This window comes from Mesoplodon bidens, assembly GCF_964165515.1.
Source record: "Mesoplodon bidens genome assembly, chromosome: 2".
NCBI classification, from domain to species: Eukaryota; Metazoa; Chordata; class Mammalia; order Artiodactyla; family Ziphiidae; genus Mesoplodon; species Mesoplodon bidens.
Window position 1 is genome coordinate 102,354,743 of NC_138177.1, and position 19,502 is coordinate 102,374,244.

Here is a 19,502-nt window from a genome sequence, read left to right on the forward strand (position 1 = left end):
ACAGTGAGAGGCCCGCCTACCGCAAAAAAAAAAAAAAAAAAGCAGAAATCCTGTGGTCTACATGTTGGAAAAACTCAAAAAGTGATGAAAAATACATGCATTATTTTGTATTAAGTCTTCTAAACTTTGAAAAATACACAACAATTCACAAAAGGTCCAAATGGACAGGTAAGGAAAGTACTTATGCATGTGGCTGGCCCAGGTTTCTTGCATTGGGCTCCTTCTGTTGAGTTTCTAGAATCAACATGATGTTATTTTTAAGGATGAATTTCATAAACACTAGACATTCAGCTGTTAAGGTTAATCATTTGTTCATTTAAGTATGTCTTTAAAGGCCGGCCCACACCAGGTTCTGTTCTTGGTTGTCCTTGTGATCTACTAGTACAACATGGAGAGATATAGATGTGTGTGTGTGTGTGTGTGTGTGTGTGTGTGTGTGTGTGTGTGTGTATTGTGTAGGTTTTTCAATGACCACATTAAAGAAAGAGAAGATATCAAAGGGGTATAGTGAAATTTTTAAGAACTCCCCCCAGAGCACATGTTCTAGAGTCAGACCTTCCTGGCCAATCCTAGTACTACCAGTTATTAGTTGTAAGACTGGGTAAGTTACTTAACTGCACTGGATATAAATGTTTTCATCTGTACAATGGGGACAAAAACATAACCTGCTTTTTAGGTTTACTGTAAAAATTAAGTGACTTAAACCATGTGCCTAGTATGTGATAAGGACTCCATAAATGTTAATTACATAATGATCAAAGAGAGGAACTAGACATCAACTTGGGGGAAAAAACGTCAAACTTAATTAATGTCATTATCATGCTTATTGATGTTCTTCTTATGATATTTGTGCAGAAAAGAGTTAACATAGAAGGCTCTTTTATTTTTTTATTTTTATTTTATTTTTTAAAGAAGATGGGGTAGGAGTTTATTAATTAATTAATTTATTTTTGCTGTGTTGGGTCTTCGTTTCTGTGCGAGGGCTTTCTCTAGTTGTGGCAAGCGGGGGCCACTCTTCATTGCGGTGTGCGGGCCTCTCACTGTCGCGGCCTCTGTTGTTGCGGAGCACAGGCTCCAGACATGCAAGCTCAGTAGTTGTGGCTCATGGGCCCAGTCGCTCTGCGGCATGTGGGATCCTCCCAGACCAGGGCTCGAACCCATGTCCCCTGCATTAACAGGCAGATTCAACCACTGCGCCACCAGGGAAGCCCCAGCAGGCTCTTTTATTTTCAGACAAATTATGCTCAGAGACTGAGAATGTGTTTGCCAATAATTTATTTAACATAGGTTCACTGTGGGAATTATAATAATTTCACAAGCCAATAGCATACGGGATAAGTCTCTTAATAAGCCAGTAAAAAAATAACATAGTCCAAACCAATGACAGATTAATTACAGTATTGTTCCAGGTAAGGGGGAGATGAAAGGAATAAAGTCCAAATTTAGTTGAGGTGTGCCTTTGCACGAGCTGGTTCAGAATAGTCAGCTTAGCCAACCAAGAGCTGACTTCCAGCTGCTAGAGAAGCAGAAGTCCCTTGTTGCTAGGGATGAAAGCATTGTTGTTGGCGGGCAAGATGCTCCCCTTCATGAGGCTGCTGTACAGTTTTCACCACTGCTGGCAAAGAGTCACCTTGCTGAGGCAGGGGCTAGTGCCCCAAGGTCTTCAGAGAGCAATTAAGATCAGCAAAGAGTAGCCTTGCCCAGACATAATGGTCTTGGTAAGTCCTCACCAACTCTTGGTGTTTAAGGCTGAACTGTCCCCTAGACAGAGTGGCTCCTCACACGTTCTTATCCATTGGCCCCCAGCAGTGCCTGCCAACAGCTGAGCTACTGAGCGCTTAGAGACGACAATAGATGTTTATCACATCAGGACACAGCTTCCTCAATGTAAACAACTTCACTCTTGGATCAAAACAACTTCAGTCTTAGATCAAAAAAAAAAAAAGTGGGTTTGAAATCATGTTAAACCAATACACAGGCCTAAACTGCTATACAAGGAGAGGTCTGCTTGTAAGGTTGGCCCTTGGCTGGTGTCTGGGAACATAGATTTTAAGAAGGTTCCCATCCTTAACCGATAAGACTGGCTCTCTGTGTCCAAACTGTTTATACAAACAACATGGTTTATGCTCAACCCCCGCTTTCATTCTGAGAGTCTGGAATTTGGGCTTGTGCCAAGCAGAGGCTGCCTGCGTGCACAGTCAAAACCTTGGGCACTGAGTCTCCAAGGAGATCTGGTTGGCGTCTCTCTTACATGCAGAATTCTTTGCTTAATCAAAGAACCAAGTGTGTCCTTTGGGACATCCATCTGTGGATGCTTGTGCCTGGCTTTCCCCAGACTTTGCCTACCTGCTCTTCCCTTTGCTTACTGTGCTTGGTGTCCTTTCACTGTAATAAATCAGAGCCATGAGTAGGACGGGATGCTGAGTCCTGTGAGTCCCTCTGATGAATCATCAAACTTGGGAGTGGTCTTAGAGACCTCCGGATACAGTGCTAAACTAGTTGCCTCTGAAGGGAAAATATTTTTTGGAAAATACTGGTACCAGAGCATTATCTAACTTAACATCAATAAATGAACATATCATTTTCATAAAAAGACTCAGAAACATAGGACTTGAAAAAATGTTCTTGAAAGAGTAAAGGATAAAAATGCCACCAAGTAGCATTCTGTCCTCAATAACCCCTCTGTAAAATTGTAAAGATATTAGGAATCTTTCAGCACTGTAAAAGTTAACTGCAATGTGTAGAGGAAGGCAGAACATGGCAGTGCTGTAATTGATAATTTTTAAATCATCACACTTTAAAAGTCCCCCTGCTCCCTTCACACAATTTACCCCCTAAGGGACTTGATTTCATTGTCAGTATAAATTAATTTTGATATTCACTCACAAGCCCTGTGTTTTAAGAGATAAATGTAAATGTATCGTGTTATAGATATTTCTAGACTAACTGCTGCAGCATCAGTTTTGAAATGTATTCATTCAACAAGAATTGATTGAATACCTTCTATGTGCCAGGCAGACATGTAAAATCTTTAGTTTAACTTCCGTCCTGCTGTTTTCATTATGATACCATGGAATGCAGCTCACTGGCCCTGGTTAGGCAAGCCTCTCAAAACCCCTTGCTTTATTTTCTCTTGAAGATGATCATCAAGCCATGTATTTGGGTATGTTGTTGTGCTGGGCTTTGTATCAAATGAATTAGTCAGGAGTATTGTTTTCCATCCTTTTGATGACAGCAGCTTTCCCATTAAAAAAGCAAATCCTTCATTTAAAAAAAAAAAAAACACGTTTAATAGCATGGTACTCTTTCCAGCTGGTTAAATTTAGAACACTGAATAAAAAGTTTCATAAAAGACTCTTCTCCAAGACTGGGCTGGAGTATTTTCAATTTGAGGGTGAGCTGGATGAGTTTGTATTTAACTCACATATCTACAGTCATTTGTCCCTTCACACGAGGGGGCCAAGCCCTCCTGGTCCTCCCAGTTTGCATAAGGGTGGGTGAACACTGCTGTTGCATTATTGCCGCTGATGACGGCACCTCCCTCTGAGTGGTGACAGATTTCAGGGAAAGGCCTGTGCCAAAGCTGTTAGTATTTTCCACTTCAAGCCTCAAATTGAAACATTCCCGATCCCCTCAGAGGCCCACCCTTTCTGTTCTTTGAAGTAATTTGGAAGCCTACAGTCTGTAACTGGCAAAAATGATGGAGACAGACAGTCAATACATCCAGTTGCAAAAGGAAGCAATACATTAAGTCAAATCAATGTTTGTCTACTGAGCACAGGAGCTGTGGAAACACTGAGTCAGGAGTAAGAAAGTAAAATGTTGCATTCATGGAGCATATAATCTGGTTGACTGTCTAAGACAAGGCTTTTTGGTGTCAGGGAACAGAAGGCACCCTTGGGCTGGCTTATGCAAAACCAAGCCTTTATTATAAGTGAGAGAGAGAAAGTTGCTGGGTCTCACTAAGAGCCTGAAACCGAGGACTGAGTGCCAACAGGAACCAGTGTGGCTCTCCTTGTAGCTCTCAAGTCTCCCGCTGCCTCTTTTTCTCTGAGTTTCTGTTTCATGGTAACTCCATGCTGACCAGCTGTGTGAGCTTGAAACCAGCTGAGACTGCTTGTTGTACCTGCGAGATCATTCCTCCCCTTCCATGGGAATAGCATTTTAGCTGGACACAAAGCTACCAGCCAAAGGCTAGGCTTCCACGCCTCCCTTGCTGCTAATTGCAGCTGCTGACTAGGCTCTGGCCAAATGCGATACAGACAGGAGTGACGTACGTGTACAACTTCCAGGTTATGCTCTTACATAGAAAGGTGTGAGCTCCTCTCCTCATTTTCCCTACTCACTGCCTAGGTGTGGCTGAAGATGGCAGAGCTGAAGCTATGTCTTCGACCTGGAGATGGAAATTGCCAGTACAAAGTGGCAGAGACACGAGGTAGAAGGAGCCTGGGTGTCCAACTCCGTGGAGTCATCATGTTAGCCTCAGACAGCCTAGGTTCAGACACTTTTAGGAAAGAGAAACATGCTTCTATCTTGTTTAAGCTGGTGTTATTTTGGTCTTTATGAAAGAAGCTGGAGCCTGGAACCTAACAAATAAACCTGCTTTCTCTGCTTTTCTACATATAAAATGGAAAATGACCACCTCATATCTTCTAAATTTATAAGACCTAAGTTGAAATGACCAACCAAGGATCAAACACCCAAGCAAGAGAATTGATTGCCCCATCTTGGTTTTCTAGTCAGCTAAACTGAGAGGGGAGAGTTGAAGGATACAAGCCTAGGGGCTGGGCTCACCCTGTGGGTGGGGTGGATTTCAGGGGTCCTCAGAGACGCCCGTCTACTTTATTGACCCAGGCTTCTATACTGAGACTAACCATTCCTAGAGGCATATATGTACTGTTTTAGAAATAAATAATATGTAATATGTAAATGTAAAGCATATGCATTAAGTGGATTAGTGAGTGAGAAGGAAAGCTCAGAAATTGGAAAGGGAACCAACATCTGTCTCCCAATTAATAAGGTCTCCTGTGGACCCGTCCTCCCACATGGATCTTCCAAAGCTGCTGGTTCTGCCAAGGACGAGGATGATCCCAAGTAGAGAAGAAAGACTTCAGTGAAGGGTATTCCAGGAGCTGTGTTCTCCTGCTAGACCCTCAAACCAGAGTAACTATGAGGTGTGTTTGGTAGGTAGGTGAGAGTTTGGGATGAAAGGAAAGGATGCCAGAGTGGAGAGCAGCACTTTGGGTATATGTGTGTGTCACCCCCAGGGACTGAGATAACAGGAAGGAAGAATGAGGCAGGGGATTCTTTGTGTTCATCATCTTCTCTCTTCCCCTGTTCTCCCTCTCAGCCAGCAGGCAGCAGGCAGCAGCAGGGCCTAATAGTTAAGGGAATGGACTCTGGAACCCCCCTGAGTAAGCTGGCAGGTCGCCCTCTCTGGGCCACAGTTTCTTCACTTTCATCTGTAGAAGGAATACAGTAGCACCCACCTCACAGCATTATGTGAGGACTAAGGGAGGTAATAATATGGGGAAAGTGCTCAGAACAGTGCCTGGCACAAAGTAAGTGCTACGGATGTTAGCTATCATTATTAAGCCTGTAATCATCATTATTATTCTTTCATTAAGCAAATGCTTATTAAGCCCCTGCTTAGCGCTGAGAGCAAGAGACCCAGCTGAGTTAAGTAACTTGCCCAAAGTTTCACAACTAAGAATTACTGATGATGGGTTTGGACCAAGTGGGTCTGACTCCAGAAGAATGGGCTCTGAGGGGAATTCTTATCAGTTTCGCCCCACATGTTCCCTTTCTTTTTTCTTTTTCTCTCTCTCTGTCTCTTTATTTAAAATACTTATTTATTTATTTATTTATTTATTTGGCTGCACCGGGTCTTTAGTTGTGGTATGCAGGATCTTCGTTGCAGTGTGCAGGATCTTTAGTTGCTGCATGCGGGATCTAGTTCCCTGACCAAGGATCCAACCTGGGCTCCCCTGCATTGGGAGTGTGGAGTTTTAACCACTGGACCACCAGGGAAGTCCCTTTTTCTCTTTCTTTTAATACGGTCATCAAAGATGTAAAAGAATTAATCTCTAAATTAAAGGAGCACACAGTCTAGTGAAAAGAGAGGCTAGACAATTATAATATGCAATGATTTCTATGACAGAGGTTAAAAACTAAAAGTCATAGGAGCCCAGAGGAGGTACTTAACCGGATTAGGGGGAGCCCGGGAGGCTTCCTGAAGAAAATGACTAGTGAGCTTAGTGAGAGAGAGAGAGCAGGTAAAGCAGAAGATGACATGGAAAAAGGCTTTCTGGACACAGATGTTTTACTAAATAACTAAAAGCAAGTCATTGCCTAGAACAAAGAATGTGAAGGTGAAATATATGAGGCTCAGAGAGTGTCCCCCTCCCCACCCCAGTAGTTATCAGTGAGACATTCTATGTGAGGAGGGCTTTGTAAACTCAAAGATGTGTGCATTCATCCTGGAAGCACAGGTGAGTCCCACAAGAGTAGGACAAGACTGGGTGTGCTGCTATCTTGGGGCATGTGTGTTTTTGGTTAAATCAAAGATATAAAAACAAACATCTTGACTTTTCATGAATCAATTCAAATAGTAAAATCCAAGCAGGGAAAGCCAGGACTTGGAAGGCATGTACTGTGTCTGACACCAGTTAGAATGGCCATCATCAAAAAATCTACAAACAATAGATGCTGGAGAGGGTATAGAGAAAAGGGAAGCCTCTTGTACTGTTGGTGGGAATGTAAATTGATAACAGCCACTATGGAGAACAGTATGGAGGTTCCTTAAAAAACTAAAAATAGAACTACTATACAACCCAGCAATACCACAGCTGGGCATATACCCTGAGAAAACCATAATTCAAAATGAGAATTTTGAATTAGTTAAATCAAAGATATAAAACCAAACATCTTGACTTTTCATGAATCAGTTCAAATAGTTCCATAATTCAAAAAGAGTCATGTACCACAATGTCCATTGTAGCTCTATGTACAATAGACAGGACATGGAAGCAACCTAAGTGTCCACTGACAGATGAATGGGTAAAGAAGATGTAGCACATATATACAATGGAATATTACTCACCCATAAAAAGAAATGAAATTGAGTTTTTTGTAGTTAGGTGGATGGACCTAGAGTCTGTCATAGAGTGAAGTAAGTCAGAAAGAGAAAAATAACATATGCCAACACATATATATGGAATCTAAAAAAAAAAAAAAAAAGGTTCTGAAGAGCCTAGGGGCAGGACAGGCATAAAGATGCAGATGTAGAGAATGGACTTGAGGACACGGGGAGGGGGAAGGGTAGGCTGGGATGAAGTGAGAGAGTGGCATGGCCATATATACACTACCAAATGTAAAATAGATAGCTAGTGGGAAGCAGCTGCATAGTACAGGGAGATCAGCTCGGTGCTTTGTGACCACCTAGAGGGATGGGATAGGGAGGGTGGGAGGGAGAAGCAAGAGGGAGGAGATATGGGGATATATGTATACGTATAGCTGATTCACTTTGTTATACAGCAGAAGCTAATACACCATTGTAAAGCAATTATACTCCAATAAAGATGTTAAAAAAAGAAAGGGTGATCATTATCAACGCTATCTGTGTGATAATGACTAATGGTGGTTTAACTCATATGCAAAGATAAGAGTATGTGAATAAATGTAGTGTAAGATAAATAACTGAGGGATAGTTTTTAATGAAATATGTGCAATTTCACCTTGGGAACATATGCTTAAAAATAATAGTATATGATCATTGAAATCTCATGAGACCATAGGAGGAAAAATATCCTTTTTTTCTTGTATAACTTCTGGCAGGACAGTAGTAGAACCGAATAATTCAAAGGCAAATTGCAACAGCTGAAATTGATTTTTGTTTTTGGATTTGGAATACAAGAATGCATTGTTTTATTGCACTTCATTTATTGTGCTTTGAAGATACTGCATTTTATATAAATTGATGGTTTGTGGCAACCCTGCATCGAGTAAGTCTATGGCACCATTTTTCCAATAACATTTGCTCACTTCATGTCTCTGTGTCCCATTTGGGTAATTCTCCCAATATTTCAAAGTACTTCGTTATTATCATATTTATGATGGTGGTTCTTTTTTTTTTTTTTTTTTTTTTTTGCAGTACGCGGGCCTCTCACTGCCGTGGCCTCGCCCGTTGAGGAGCACAGGCTCCGGATGCGCAGGCTCAGCGGCCATGGCTCATGGGCCCAGCCGCTCCACTGCATGTGGGATCTTCCCGGGCCGGGGCACAAACCCGTGTCCCCTGCATCAGCAGGCAGACTCTCAACCACTGCGCCACCAGGGAAGCCCCTATGATGGTGATTCTTGATGTTACTATTGTAATTGTATAACATAAGACACCCATATAAGGTGGTGAACTTAACTGATAAATGTTGTATGTGTTCTGACAGCTCCACTGACCAGCACTCCCCAACACTCTCCCTTTCCTTGGGCCTCCCTATTCCCTGAAACACAGCAATATTGAAATTAGGCCAATTAATAACCCTGCAATGGCCTCTAAGTGTTCAAGTGAAAGGAAGAGCCTCACATCTTTCTTAAAGATGTGAGACTTTAAATCAAAAGCTGGAAATAATTAAGCTTAGTGAAGAAGGCATGTTGAAAACAGAGAACGGCTGAAAACTAGGCCTCTTGTGCCAGTTAGGCAAGTTGTGAAGGCAAAGGAAAAGTTCTTGAAGAAAATTAAAAGTGCTACTCCAGTGAACACACAAATGATAAGAAAGCGAAACAGCCTTATTGCTGATACATAGAAAGTTTTAGTGGTCTGGATAGAAAGAAAGTTTTAGTGGTCTGGATAGAAGATCAGACCACCCATGACGTTCCCTTAAGCCAAAGACTAATCCAGAGCAGGCCTTAACTCTCTTCAGTTCTGTGAAGACTGAGAGAGGTGAGAAGCTGCAGAAGAAAAGCTTAAAGCTAGCAGAGGTTTAAGGAAAGAAGCTATATCCAATAACTTAAAAGTACAAGATGAACCAGCAAGTGCTGATGTCAAAGCTGCAGCAAGTTATCCAGAAGATCTAGCTAAGATCATTAATGAAGGTGCTACACTAAACAACAGATTTTCAATGCCTGGCTTCAAAGCTTCAAAGGCAGGCTGACTCTGTTAGGGGCTAATGCAGCTGGTGACTTTAAGTTGAAACCAGTGCTCATTTACCAATCCAAAAATCCTAGGGCCCTTAAGAATTAGGCTAAATCTACTCTGCCTGTGCTCTATAAATGGAACAACAAAGCCTGGATGACAGCACATCTGTTTACAACATGGTTTACTGAATATTTTAAGCCCACTGTTGAGAGCTACTGCCCAGAAAAAAAGATTACTTTGGAAATGTTACTGCTCATTGACAATGCACCTGGTCACCAAGAGCTCTGATGGAGATGTAAAATGAGATTAATGTTGTTTTCAAGCCTGCTAACACAGCATTCATTCTGCAGCCCACAGATCAAGGAGTAATTTCAACTTTCAAGTCTTATTATTTAAGAAATACATTTCATAAGTCCATAGCTGCCATCGATAGGGATTCCTCTGCTGGATCTGGGCAAAGTGAGTTGAAAACCTTCTGGAGAGGATTCACCATTCTAGATGCCATCAAGACCATTGTGATTCATGGGAAGAGGTGAAAATATCAACACTCACAGGAATTTGGGAGAAGTTGATTCCAACCCTCATGGATGCCTTTGAGAGGTTCAAGACTTCAGTGGAGGAAGTAACTGCAGTTGTGGTGGGAATAGCAAGAGAACTAGAATTAGAAGTGGAGCCTGAAGATGTGACTGAATTGATGTAATCTCAAGATAAAACTTGAATGGATAAGGAGTTGCTTCTTATGGATGAGCAAAGAAATTAATTTTCTGAGATGGAATCTACTCCTGGTGAAGATGTTGTGAAGATTGTTGAAATGAAAGCAAAAGATTTAGAATATCATGTAAACTGAGTTGATAAAGCAGCAGCAGGGTTTGAGAGGACTGACTCCAATTTTAAAAGTTCTACTGTGGGTAAAATGCTGTCAAACAGCACTGCCTGCTACAGAGAAACCGTTCATGAAAGGAAGAGTCCATCTGTGTGGCGAACTTCATTGCTTTATGCTAAGGAGCTGTCACAGCCACTTCAGTGTTCAGCAATCACCACCCCGATCAGTCAGCAGCCATCAACATCAAGACAGCATCCTCTACCAGCAAACAGATTACGATTCGCTGAAGGCTCAGATGATGGCCAGCATTTTTCAGCAATAAAGTATTTTTTAATTAAGGTGTATACATTGTGTCTTTAGACATAATGCTGTTGCACACTTCATAGACTACAGTGCAGTGTAAACATAACTTTTTTTTTTTTTTCGGTACGTGGGCCTCTCGCTGTTGTGGCCTCTCCCGTTGAGGAGCGCAGGCTCCGGACGCGCAGGCTCAGCGGCCATGGCTCACGGGCCCAGCCGCTCCGCGGCATGTGGGATCTTCCCGGCCCGGGGCACGAACCCGTGTCCCCTGCATCGGCAGGCGGACTCTCAGCCACTGTGCCACCAGGGAAGCCCTAAACATAACTTTTATATGCACTGGGAAACCAAAAGAATTGTGTGACTTGCTTTATTGCAACATTTGCTTTATTGTGGTGGTCTGGAACTGAACCCACAATGTCTTCGAGGTATGCCTGTAATGCCTATAAATCATACCTATACCTGCTTCAAGCTGAAAGTAAAGAGTGCTTCCATCACTTTACAAAGCAGTTTCTTTGAAAACTTTTTGAAACAAAGACTGGGTGAGGTAAAAATATTTTTAAAATCTGTGATCATGATCCAAGCATTTTAAAATGCAAAACTGGAGAAAGAGATGGAAACTAGTAGAGTAGCCAATTCTAAACACACAAAAAAGAGTGGAAAAATGTTTTCCTGTTATGTTGACTACATTCTCCCCTAAGTAATAAGGATTTTACTTGAACAAGCATTATAATGTAATAGGTGGTTATTTATCTAGAATGGCTGGGAAATGGGCCCACCTACTTAATTTCATTTTTTGGATGAGGTATCAGATAACTCACTCAAGAATTTCTATTTTTAAGTCAGTTCAATACTTCACTTCTCTGGGCTTATTTTAATCTTTCTTTAATTCAGAAAACAAGCACAAAAGAATTTTTCAGGACCTCAGATCACCATTGTTACTCTTTTAAGTCCAAATTCCTCACAGCCTTCAATACCTTGCTTGATCTGGCCCTCTGCCTACCTCTCCCACGTCACCCTTCTCCCTCTTGCCCCAGACCTCCAGCCACTTCTCTCTGTTTCTTGAATCCTCCAGCTCATCTCGCCATTCAGATATCCACTTAAGTATCACCTGTTCCCTGATCACCCTCTCTGAAGCTGCACACAGACTCTAGCACAATATCGATTTGCTGTCTTCATGATTACAAGAAATTATCTTCCCTATTGTATTTGCTTGATTAAGGTCTGTGTCATCGTCCCCCCAGCCCCACCCAGGAGACTGAAAGCTCCTAAAGAAGGATTTTTTTTTTTTTTTTTGCGGTACGCAGGCCCCTCACTGCTGCGGCCTCTCCCGCTGTGGAGCACAGGCTCCGGACGCGCAGGCTCAGCGGCCATGGCTCACGGGCCCAGCCGCTCCACGGCATGTGGGATCTTCCCAGACCGGGGCACAAACCCGTGTCCCGTGCATTGGCAGGCGGACTCTCAACCACTGCGCCACCAGGGAAGCCCTGGGGTGATTTTTATTTTATAAATTTTTAAAAAATTTTACTTAAAATTTTTTTTTCTATTCTTTTTCAAATTATTTTTCCATTGGGACTTCCCTGGCTGCCCAGTGGTTAAGACTCCATGCTTCCAATGCAGGGGGCACGGGTTTGATTCCTGATTGGGGAACTAAGATCCCACAGGCCGCACGACACGGCCTAAATAAATAAATACATAAATAAAAAGAAGGATCTTAGCTGTCTCATTTACCATTGTATTTCCTGGGCCTAGAAGAGCCCCCAGTACAGGATGGGCACTCAACAAATAGCTAATGAATGGAACGAAGGAAATGTTGATCAAATGACATGCCTTCAAAAATGCATTCTATAAAATACATTCTGTTATCAGCTTATTTTTCATTCATTTATTAGATATTTACTGAATATCTACTGTGTATAAAGTGTGGGAGGTACAATGTTGAACAGATTGGTTCCTGCCCTCCTGGAGTTTATAATCTAATGAGAAGTAAAAGAAAAACCAGCTAGTTTAGTTTACTATATTAATGTTTTTAATACTATTGAACAAAATGCCTCTTTTCCAAATGTCTTCATTGCCAAAGGTAAACATGTTTATTTCAAGAAACAGGTGCTGTAACTTTCTGTGGAAATACTCTCCTTTGCTAGAATAGCTGTGTGCTGAAATTTAGACCATTGAGAAAATGATTCCTGCGGCCTCAAAGAGCGAAGAGGAATTGCGTTTCAATAGGGAGCTCTGGTCTTTGCATTTCTGAGTGAACAAGTTTACAGAGGAATTAAACTGCATTAGTATTTTGATACCATCTTAAATTATCTAAGCTTTCCGATAAGCAACAAAGATTGGAATGTGAGTCATTTTGCGGCTTCAAAATGGTTGCTTAGCTGCGATCCTTGATGTTTACCCTACTGTTGAAAACAGAAGCTTTTAACTACATCCTTATCAAAATCAAGAACACAATCATTATAAAGAAGCTCAAATGAAGCAACTGTATTTGATGAAGGTGAAAGGCAATAAGACTCCGAAACTTTATGATCCTCATTCCCTTTGAGAATCAACAGAAGCAGAAGGATCCTCTCCCAGAAAAATGTCCCTGAGCACATACACAAAAATCACTTGCATAACAGTCTTGCGAAGGTTATGAATCCCTGATTGGGACCTCACCGCTCTTCCTAAACTCTTTCCCCAGACTGCCAAGTTCTGACAGCTGTTGAAGGATTGGTTTGATTTTGAACAGCAAACTTCAACAGTCAGCAATTTCTTTGATCCTGAATGACAGTAGATAAAATGACTGGGATTGAGCAGTGGCTTCAAGCAGGAATAAGGCAAGAATAAAGGCCAAAGGAGAGAGAAGGGCAGAGGAGACACGGGGAGAAAATGAATGAGGAGTGAATGAATATGGGAGTGAAGAGAGGAAGGAGAGAGAGAAAGGGAGACAGAGGCAGGAGGTGGGGGACAGGGAGAGGGGGGCAGCCCTCCCGTCCGGACCTCCAGAGGAAGCACTTACTCCCTCAGTTCCTGCTGGCCCCTCTGGTCCACGAGCAGTCAATCTGTCCAGCTCTCCCGGGCCCCTTCCATTGGAAGCCTAGGGATTCTTTGCTCTGCTTTTCTCAGCCCACCTGCCTTCTTATTAAGGACCGCTGCACTTCTCTGCTTCTTCCCACGAGAGATGGGTTTTCTACTGCTGCCTTCGTTTCTTTACCAACCCTTCCCTGTCTTACCCAGTTATTTGATTTCTACCGTGGTCTTGGGGCTTCTCATCAAGAAGGACCATAGTGAAAAAGAAAATGTTTTTTCTTGTCTTCACTTATTTTATATATAGTTACTCACCTGTGCCCTTAAAACTCTCTTCTACCTTGTTTTCTGGGTTCATTTTAGTAACTTTTTAGCACTTCTTCGTTGTTTCACTTGCTCCATCTCTTTTTTCCCTTCCAAGTCTGAGCAATCCCAGAGTTTAGCTCTCACTTTTCTGTTTCCTTTACACTCCCTCCCTGAGGAAACGATGGATTATAATGACGCAGTGTAGTGTGGTAAGAAAAACATGGGGCTCAGAAGCAGAAAAATACCCTAAATTCTGGTTCTAATATCACTGCTGTGCAACCTTGAACAAGTCACTAACCTCTCTGAGCCTCTGCTTCTTCCATCTGAAAAAAACTGAGGACAATAATATATCTCTAAAATTCTTGTCGTGAGGATTCAATGGGATAAGATTTGTAAGAAAGTGCTTGTCATAGTCTTTCACTGAGTAAGCATCTTGACCATCGCGTATATGCCAGCCTCAATATAAGATGGTGCAATCAACAATACACAGTTTTCTGCCCTAAATCTATGCACAGTCTAGGAAGATGATTGGCATGTAAACAAGTAAATTAAATACACTGTGTCAGGAGCAACAATAGGAATATTTACAAAATATTTAGAAAGGACACACAGGACAGGGAATAAATAAATCTACAGGAGGTTTGTGATACAAGGAAGGCTTCTGGGGAAAGGTGATATTTGAGTTGGATTTTGAAGGATAAATGTTAAACAATAGAAGCAGGAAAAAATCAGGTTATGTAGAGGCACCTAACTGTGAAACAGCATGGACTATTCAGGCTGGAAAAGTATGGAGAGGCCAGATAATACTGTGGTGATGATAATGGTGATAACACCCAATTATTGAGTGACTGCTCTGTGCCAGGCATTGCCATATACTTAAGCACTTGCACACATGATTTCTTGAAATCCTCATTACAACAACCCTGTGAGCGGAAGAGCTTGGGGCTTGGCCCTGTGGCCAGATGAAGAGCCACTAGACTTTTAAGTAGGGCGGATACTCTGACCATAGTGTATTTAGAAAAGTGATTAAGGCATCAGGGATTTTTTAATCATGGTGAAGTACACATAACATACATTTTATTCCTTTTTAAGTTTACTGTTCAGTAGCATTAAGTATATTCACATTGTTGTGCTACCATAACACCATTCATCCACAGAACTCTTCATCTTGTAAAACTGAAACTCTGTACCCATTAAACAAGAACTCCTTTCTCCCTCCCCACAGCCCATGGCAACCACCATCCTACTTTCTGTCTCTGTGAATTTGACTACTCTAGGTACCTGATATAAGTGGAATCATACAGTATTTTTCCTTTAGTGACTGACATTTCATTTAGCATAATGTCCTCAAGGGTTGTCCATGTTGTAGCATGTGTCAGAATTTCTTTTTCTTTTTTTAAGCTGAGTGATATTCTATTGTATGTATATATACCACATTTTGCTTTTCCATTCATCCATCGATAGACACTTGGGTTGCTTTCACCTCTTAACTACTGTGAATAATGCTGCTGTGAACTTGGGTGTACAAATATCTCTTCAAGGTCCTGCTTTCAAGTCTTTCGGATATATACACAGAAGTGGAATTGCTGGATCATATAGTAATATTCTATTCTATTATTATTTATTTTATTTTTATTTTTTTGGCCGTGCTGCATGGCTTGCGGGATCTTAGTCCCCCCACCAGGGATTGAACCCAGGCCCTTGGCAGTGAGAGCATGGAGTCCTAACCACTGGACCGCCAGGGAATTCCTAGTAATATTCTTTTTTTTTTTTTTTTTGAGGAAATCCATGCTGAAAGGCATCAGGTTTGAAGATAAATCTGGGAGAGGAAGCCTGTGGGCAGGATGCCATTCCCTGACTAGAGATGGTAAGAACCTCAACTTCAGGCTATTGGGAATGAAGAGAAGGGAATGTAGGAAAGCAATTGACAAGATCTTGGAGCCTAACTGGCGTAAGAGAAGGGGATTCTGGATGACTCCCTTACAAGGTAGGTATCTCCAGACTTTTTGCCTGAAGTGTATATAAGTTTAGGGACCCCCTTTGATTAAAAGAATTTTTAAAATGAATTAAAAAAATTAAGTGCAAGGTTCTGAAAGGGGTCCATGGAAGTGAGGGGGCCCTTCTAATGTACACCTGAGGGAGAAGAGCAGGTGCAGATGACATGGGCATCATTTTATCTGGCCTGCCAACATCCTTTTCCTCTGGAGTTATGCGTCTCCCCTTTCTCAGCTCCTGTGGTGATGGAGGAGCTGCCTACTCACCTTCCATGCCATCTCAGGTCCAGACCTGCCAGTCAGGGCTTTTCTCCCTGTGGCTAAGAGATTGCTGTGGAGAGGGGTAAGTGACCCAAAGCAGGTCAGTGAGACTCAGTTCTGGGACTTTTGTTGGAACTGTTGGGAAATGGTTCATTTTTCTATTATGCCTTTTTTTTTTTTTCTTTTCTTTGTGGCTACTGAGAGGTTAGGATGTAAGCCTGAACCTTCTGGTGGTAAATCTGACACGAAAAGGGAAGAGTCAGTGGAAGAGAAGAGGTATATGGAGATACACTGGCTTGTGATACACTTTGATTGAGTCCCTGGGTCCAGTCATGCCTAAAGTTAGAACGACTTCAGCCATTTTTGTCAGATGAACCAATTAAGCCCATTTTTTGTCTATGTCACTTTGAGTTAGTTTTCTGTCTACTCTAACCAAAATAGGCAGCTTCTGTATCTGTTCACCAAAAAGAACAACGGTGAGCCCTGCTTGGATCACATGCCTCCTTGGACCCAGTAACCGTGCCTCGGGGGATAGGGCAAACCCTTTGACAAGTCGGCCACGTGAAAGCCTCTGGTGGGGAAGGAGGTGGGTCTGAGATTGAGAGACTGACAGTATCCCATGAAGTGAGTGGTGGGTACTCCCCAGATGAAGCCAAAAATTTTTAAAAAGGAGTCGATGCGCCTTACAAGGGTGATTTTAGATTCTTGAGGGATCTAGGAAGTTGGTTATTCAGAAATCATCCTAAAGCAAGCCCAGTTTCAAATCCTAATTTTGCTCCCTATTAACCATCTGCTTTTGGCCAGGTTGTGTATCCTTTCTTACTGAGTCAGTTTCTGAGTGTAAAATGGGTATAGATAATATTTACCATTTTAGGATTGTTGTGAGGGATGCCTATAAATGAAGTGATCATTTTATTTATCATCTAAACAGGGACACTTTTCAGAGCAAAAAGGAACACTTTCAAGGAGTCTTATCAGGACTGCCTGAGACAAAAAATATTAGCAGTACCCCCTTTCACTCTCAAAAGTATCCCTATTTGGGTGATAAATTGTATGATCTCACTGCCCATAATGCACCTCTAATATTGTTTACCACATAGTAGCTGCTTAAAAGTCGCTTAGCCTCCTCTGAGCCTTCTAATAGAACTGACTGTTTCCTTCTTATTATACTTCTTTGTAATTCTCTGGCATTGTGCATTTACAAGGGGTATTCTCCAAAATGTTTTTTACTATTGTCCTGGTGGGAAGGTACATGACAATACGATCTACAGATTTGTATCTGTGAAAGCACTTTCTTAAAGCTCTCCACCAACTGCTTTTAATTAATGGGTATTTGGAAAGGTAGCATTGACCTCTTTAAGAGCATTTATTTCAATTCGAAGTGTTCTGCATATTAAAGACAGCTCCAGTTAAAATACTTGAGATTGTTGGGACATACCCTGGTAGCTATTTTGTAATGTGAAATTTTACTTAAACTCTAACATTTGCTGACACATTTGATTGTTAGACTTTGGTCAGGATTTTCTAAATTTGTCCTGGCAACGATAAGTTAAAGATATATACTATAATAGGAAAACACAAAAAATGGAGAAAAGATTGAACAAATACTCCATGAAGAAGATATACACATGAAAAAATAAGCACATGAAAAGATGCCTAACATCATTACTTATTTGAAAAATTAAAATTTAAACCACAATGAGATATCACCTCACACCTATTAGAGTGGCTAAACTTAAAAATATTGACCATAATAAGTGTTGGTGAGGATGTAGAGAAGCTAGAACTCTCATACACTGCTGGTGGGAAAGTAAAATAGTACAATTATTTTGGGAAAAGTTGGCAATTTCTTAAAAAGTTAAATGTATAACTTTCATATGATCCAGCCATTCCACTCATAGGTATTTATCCAAGAAAAATGAAAGCATATATCCATAAAAAGACTTGTACATGAATGTTCAAACAGCTTTATTTGCAATAGCTAAAAATGGGAAACAACACAAATGTTCATCAACAAGGGGATGGGAATATATACATATATTGATATATCCTTACAATGGAATACTACTTAGTAGTAAAAAGTTATGAACTACTGATATATGCTACAATGTCAATGAATTTCAAAATAATTTTGCTGAAAGAAGCCATTTAAAATGGACACACTGTATGGTCCCATTTATATAAAATCCTAGGAAACACAAACTGATATGTAGAGACAGAAAATGTATCCGTGGTTGCTTGACCAGGTTGGGTAGCAAGGAGGAGAAAGAAGGAGGGATTAAAAAAGACCCATTTTTAAGTATGTAGTGGCATTAAGTACATTTTCATTGTTTTGCGACTATCACCACTATCCATCTCCAAAATTTTTTATAATCCCAAACTAAACCTTTGTACCCATTAAACAATAACTCCCATTACACAAAACTCACATTTCTGTCAAGTTTTCATGACAAAATTGAATATGATTCTTGTACATTCTACAAGGAATGACCTTGAAGCAGATTAAAGTGATTTTGACCCTATGTTCTCCGTCGCCACTGTGGTGAGACAGGCTTACATCATAGCAGGAATGGAATGTGATAGAACTGTGATTTGTACCTCAGATCTGGCCACCATTTCCCACACTCTTTACTCCCAAAGAAAAGTGGGTAAGGTCTTGTCCATGACACTTGGCCACTATCACACTACTGGAAAAACAGCCCAAACGGCTTGCCTCACTAATCCTAGGTCAACTGTGTCATATTTGTGTGGGAAGACTGAGCTAATTGTCATTCCTACCTCCTGACTAAATTAGCAAATCACATATAAATCATTCACCTTCCTATTAGCCTCCTTCACCTTCTCCCCCACCCCCCAGTCATTCAAAAGTCCTTGAAAAGCTAATAGCAGTCTTGTGCATTTTCTTTTAAAGTTGACTTATTCACTTCTGCTCCAGGATGGCTCAACTTCGGTAAAATATTTGGTTCCTCTTCTCAAGCAGGTTGCCACACCTGGTTCCATGGGTCTGTTCTGGCACAGTAGCTGGTGTTTGCTAAACAAAACTCTTATACTAGGGTCTCAGGGATGGAAACGTGTCCTAAGTGCGCAGGAGAAAGTGATGGCAGGAGGCACAGCTTTAGAAGCTGGCAGGCCTGGGCCAGGATACTTAGGTCTCTGAGTTTCAGCTTTCTCACCTCTACAACGGATATAATGTCTACCTACCGGTTGTTTGGGGGTAGTAAATGAGAAAGTGTTTGGAAGGCATCTAGAACAGTGCCAGGCGCTCAGGCGAGTGACAAAAGTTCTGTTCCCTTCCTCCTCTCTATCAAATTACTTCGAGATCAGAGGGAAAGAAAGTGGTGGGTTGGAAGTGTGACCACTAAAGAATGGAGGCCACTTTTGGCCTAAAGGATACAAGGATATTTATCTCTATACAAAGATCTGCTTCAAAGAAGCCTACAGATTAAAAAAAAAAAAAAAAAAAAAAAAAAAAAGAACAGCCACCTGGGTTTTTGGATTAGTTGAACCCCGGATAAAGATGCTTGTAAAAAGGAGCTGGTGCGAATCCAGAAAAGGACTTGGAAATGCCCAGGCTCTGCCATGGCACATTCCCCAGTTTTTTCCGCACGGCACACACAGTGAACTCGAACTTGGCCCAAAGCCTTGACTGTTCCCATGGCGGCAGCAGGGGAGAGGTCAGACC